Source organism: Meriones unguiculatus, chromosome 21 (genome assembly GCF_030254825.1).
Source record: "Meriones unguiculatus strain TT.TT164.6M chromosome 21, Bangor_MerUng_6.1, whole genome shotgun sequence".
NCBI classification, from domain to species: Eukaryota; Metazoa; Chordata; class Mammalia; order Rodentia; family Muridae; genus Meriones; species Meriones unguiculatus.
The window spans coordinates 30,973,555-30,979,554 of NC_083368.1; positions in this window are offsets into that span (position 1 = coordinate 30,973,555).

Consider the following 6,000-nt stretch of genomic DNA (forward strand, 5'->3'; position numbering starts at 1 on the left):
CCCTCTGCTACCATTTAAATGAGAAAAGAATAACAAATACCATTAATAATAAAATCATGATGTTGTTTCTACCAACCTACAGCAAAAAGAAATCTGTGAGTCAACAATGTGGCTATTGGTATGGTTGGCTCTCTATTACCTGTTCTTCCATCCTACTTCAAGAACATAAACTCATTTGGGGAAGTACAGTAGATTTGCCTTTGTAACAGATACATCTTATTTCATACATTGCTTTGGAAGTATAGTCGAAAGCACTTAAAATATTGGAAAAAGAAATCGTGAGATTACTTGAAGACCTCAAAACCAAAAATTCTAAACACTTCCTCTAAACTATTTCAAAGGTCAAACTAGGAAGGCATGCCGCAGCGACTGAGTCTTCCTTCATCCTGACACATAATTCAATTAGCATGTAAACCATAAATACAACAGAGACTAAGTAAGATTTTAATCATATTTTAAAACAAATTGTCCAATCTCACATGTCAGAGATTAACTTGAAAGAGCTTTGTTCTGCTTGACAATGATCAAATCTTCAGTTTATGACCACTTTACAATTAGTTGCTACATTCTAATGCATTCATTACTAGTTTGAAATAATCTGTAAAGTTAATGATTGTAGCTTTTATTCTATCATTTAGTCTCTGACAAAAGACCAAACTTGATTATTTTATGTCTCTGTAGTTGACACTGGCACATTATTGAATACACTTGTCTTTAACAGAACAGTGTATCTATTTTATAGATACACTATAAAATATCAAAATAGATTATGACTATTTTTAAAGTCTGTCATTTTTCAAAAAAGAAGTGGAAAGTATTAAAGGAACTTGTTATAAAAAATGAATCTTGATAACAAATTTGTAGTTTTCTTTTTGATCTTGAAATCTGTTCTGAAACACTATGGTTCAGCAGCTCACCAGTATTTAGAGTTGTGCTTTCCAGATACCTTTATGCAAAATACATTGATTTTCAACTTTCATTTTAAATTACTCAGCATTCTTCTCTTGACTTAGACTATTACTAATCATAAAATTGCTAATTAATTGGTCTAATAGTCATGGGTCTTAAAATTAGGGATGGTAATTGCTTCTAAGAACTTCCAATTCAAGTCAAAATTATGGCAATAGGTCAAAAATTCTGGGTAGGCATGATAAGTGTTTCCATTTATTTTGTCCAGTATGGAAAGAATTATAAGGCTACAGGACTGCTCATATGCCTAAAACTGCAATGTCATTGCAAGAAATTTAAATACAATATATCTTTGATGCTCTGGTCTCTGTTTCCAAAACTGCTTGTCAGTTGTGGTTATAAACTTTTTTGATAATTTTATCATAAGAGAATGATGCATCTAGAAAACCTATTATAGGTCAATTATTTATCTATTTGTTTTTTTAATTTTAATTTTTATATTAATTACAGTTTATTCACTTTGTATTCTTATTTAAATCAATTACATAAACCTGTTCATGTGTAAACACAACAGACTTTCAATTAATGACCTGGCCTTGCTTGCTTTAACATGGGGAAGTTTGGCAAGAATGAAGTACAAATGATAATCTAAGACTTCCAAATCCTAGAATTTCTTGGTAAAGATGCAGAGGTTAGCTGGAGACCAAGCAGGGATAGATATCCAGACTCTTTTTTTGTTTCTGATCATCTTTCCAGGAACAGGAGACATCCTGTGGGAAAAGCCAGGGTGCCATTTGCCATGAAGAGACAGAGCCTCTAAGGAGACCTTGGCAAGTTGTTTTTGTTTGTATGTTTGTTTTTGTTGTGTTTTGATTTCCAGGCATGCTTTGTCTCCCAGTTTATAGACCGGAAGAGATTTAAAGTGTTTTGGTTTGATGAGAAAGTCCCTGAACAGGCTCATTTATTTGAATCCTTGCTTCCTAGTTAGCAGTGCCATTTGAGGAGGTTTTGGAACCGTGAAGATGTGAATTCTTGCTGGAGGAAGCATCTCACTGCGGGTGAGCTTCACTCTTTATCACCCCACTCCTCTTTCTGTTTTAACTCTCGAATGTGTTGGGTAGCATTCAAAGCTATCTTAGGATACATGTATCCCGCAGGTCACAGGTTAAACTCAGCTAGTCACTCTCTGGGTACCTTCATAGCCAAAATACGAATGTAAGAATGAGGCACAGATCCACACAGAGAAAAAGTGATATGAATTCCAAGAAGGAAGAGATTTGAAAGATCTTTCCTGACCATAAGGATTGTGAGTGATTATACACAGAAGAATAAAAAAAATCTGAAAGAGTAGTTATTGTCATGGAAAACAAACTTTTGGTTTCAGATGAATACAGAATATTAGAATTGTGACTGTCTGACATATGAAAAAATAATTTTTCTGTTTAATCTACTAAAGGTGTGCCAGTTTATTACTTCATCCAGAAGGAAACTAATACAGGCACTTCCTGAAATATAGAAGGTGCCTAAAATGAACAGCCTCAAGAAGATGACTGAATAAGGTGTTTGGTTTCTCCCTTATAGCCAATGAAGCAATTATTTTTTTGCTCATTTTAATTTCATGTGCATTGGTGTTTACCTGCATACATGTCTGTGTAAGGGTTTTGGAGCCCCTGGAACTGGAGTTACAGACAGTTGTGAGCTGCTTTGTGGGTACTGTACTCTGAAAGAACAGCCAGTGCTCTTAACTGCTGGGTCATTTCTCTGGCCCATGAATATCTTTAAAGCTATATAAATTAAACATTCTTAGTTTAATGTGTTTCTTTCCTTGATTTTGCACAGTAAAGTACTAACAATAAGCATCTTTTGTTACTGTCCCAATTCAAAAGTTTATCTTGTCATACATACATCAAATCTGCATGTTACTGGCAACTCTCAGCAAGTTTTGTGCCTCTAGGCCAATGCCTTTTTCACTGTCTCGCTTCCTTTCTGCATCTGATGTGTGTCAAGCCTTCCTCTCATGCTGGAGTCCTCCTTGCTCTCTAGCACATTTGTTTCTTCCAAATTCTCACAATGTATAGTCCCATTCTCCAGTTTTTAAAAATCAGATTATTCAATAGCTGGTTTCTATACTGTCTTTTTTTTTTTAACCTGAAATTTTAATAGTTTTTACACGTCTTTACTGGATTTCCTAAGTTACACGTATCAGTTTTTATAGCTTTTTCTGTGAACTTTTTCAAATAGCATCACATTGGAAAAAAAAAACGATAAATAAATAAATAAACCGCCCATTATATTCATAACAGGATAGTAAAGCACCATTTTTCTAAACCGTCTACAGCTGTGAGAGTGTATGAGGTACACTGCTTTTATGTGTCACAATCGTTGCTCTGCTGATACACCACATTCTGATTCTGTGGCGGCCGGCACTCATCTGCATTGAGCTGACACAGCTTCTGAAGTAATTTTTGAAGGACCTTAATTTCTCAAAATGCTCATTTTGCCTTCTTGGCATTCAATTGCTTTTCAAGTCAAAGATAGGAGACAGCAGAGCTGAATCTATATCAGTGGGCTCAAATCAGACGCATTATAAAGCAATGCCAGAGGGATCTATCGACAACAGCAAAAGCCAAGTTAATGATTGAGGGTTCCAGTTCCCTTTGGCTTAGGAAGACTGATAGCTGAGCATCAAGAAATCATATTTCAGGGCTTCCAGCTTATCAGCAAATTCATCAGCGTTTCTAGTAAAACCACCTGCCTGAATTTTATTCATGTATTTGCTTATTCATACTCTGCCTAGTTTCAAAGAGAATTTAAGGCAGCTTACAGAGATAAGATACATTAAGAAAAAAAGGTGAGTCCTCTCTCAAGGGAAATTCATTAATCATAAAGTCAGACACATTTTATGGGTGGGTTACAAATTCAGCACTAAGATTTCTAAGCAAGCAAAGAAGTAAAATCATTGAGATGTATTTTGGTGAAATTACCTTTTCTTTCTTTCTTTCTTTCTTTCTTTCTTTCTTTCTTTCTTTCTTTCTTTGTTCTTTCTTTCAACTGCAAAGAAATCACTTCCAAAGTTCGAGATGAGAAAATATTTCTCACAAAGAATGAGTGTAGACCTAATATGATACAGCATGCACTTTCATGTACAGTGATTATAAATATGTCTTCAGTGTCAAGGTAAATTATTAGCCCACAGGAATAAAATTCACTTGAAAGTATTCAGCTATCCTATCGAGAATACTACAATTCAAACAACAGTTCTAATTCTTTACTGGGTAAATTCCTGTATTAGTTGTTGATTTTTCTTTGTTACTGTAATTCTGATTAAACGACAGTTGAAGTCTACATATCTGGAAAATCTCATTCAAATTTGCTTTCATGTATGTAATACAGTCTATAAAAGCATAAATATACGAGGTCCTAAAAGAATGTGGCTTATTGCTTCATACTGACATAATCTAAAGTAACTTATTTTACTTCTGCAAGTGAAAATTTCTGTGTCTATGTAGCCCTTTAGCTCATGAAACGGACATTTTAAATTGGATAATAACACATTATAAGCAATCAATAAATGATAGCTTTAGCTAGTTAAAATAGTCTTTTATTCATATAATTAATTCTTCATACAAAGGTACAATGCAGTCAATACTGGGTGGGAGAGATGTTGAGTTCATTTTTTTATAATCTTATCTGATTATAATGCATCGGATTCAATGCATCAGATAAGCATTTGACATATGATGGGGAAAGAACCTCCAAAATTTGGCCCAGCGGCATACACTTCTTAAATAATCTCTATCCTTTGACTAAAATTATAAATTTGGATAAGTTATAAATTTGAATAAATGCTATTCCTGCAACAATATCACATCATATTATTAAAGGGATTTTGCAGGAATCATAAGAACACCAATCAGTTGTGAATTATCCAGAAAGGTTATCATCTCCAAGAGTCTGGCTTAAGTTCTTTTAAAAGTCGAAGAGATCAAAGTTAGAAAAATTCTTAGGCCAATTAGTTTCCAATCTGGAGAAATCTGATCAGAGGACATTTGTTAATTTATCTCAGGTTCTTACTCCATAGAAATGGTTAGTAATAAATTTGTTGATTTAAGTTGTTTGATTTGTGGTAACATATTACCCACTAATAGAAAATTAATGCAATTCAGACTTACTCCTTAACATTCATGATCTTGGGTGAGGCACCATGTATAATGAATGTAACGACATTTAAAATGTACAGGAAACTTGCAGGGGCAATTATGATTATAAATGTGTTCATACTTGTAAACTGTGATTATGCTTGTAAAGAACAAATACTACAAAACCCTACAGAATCTGTGATACTGTGATTAATGTTACCACTGTATGGAACTTAAAATTGCTTTTGAACTGTGGCAATTCATTCACTCCTATTCTTCACCTTATTCTTACAAGAACCCGGAAGAGGAAGCTTCTATTTTATCTTTGGATTGAATTGTTTTAAAATCCCATAAAATTAGTCAAGAAACTAGAATGGTGGTTACCCCTGAAAGGATAGGCCAAGCATAGAAACCCCACACATCTAAGAAATGTTCCATATCTTGTTCTGGGTAGTATTTCTGTAAGGCTTAGCAAGCCCTGTACTTAATACTAGTGTACTTTGTAAAATTTCTGTCTTTGTTATCCTTTAATTTTTAAATGCTCTCATATTAAGAAAGAATCCAGTGTGGTATTTTAAATAAAACATGGCACATCTTAGGGTTATTTTTCAGAGAAACCAAAACAAATTGGATACAAAATAAAATATGTATAAGCTTTCCAGAATGAAAGCTGCAGTAATAGTAACAGCGCACTATACACTGGCAAAACCAGCTCCTCCACCCTTCCGTTTGCCCTAGGTTGTCTAATACTTCAATGTATTAGTTAAAAAGTTTTTAAACACTATAGACACTATTGTTTCAAAGTATTGGAGCCAAACATTTAAATATTTTTTCCTCAATTATATAGTTTTTGAAAAGACAAAAGATTAAAAGATTCCTTGTTCCTGGAACACCAGTGCACACAGTGACTATGTGAAAGGACATGGGCTTGTGCTGTGGGACTTTCTTGAAA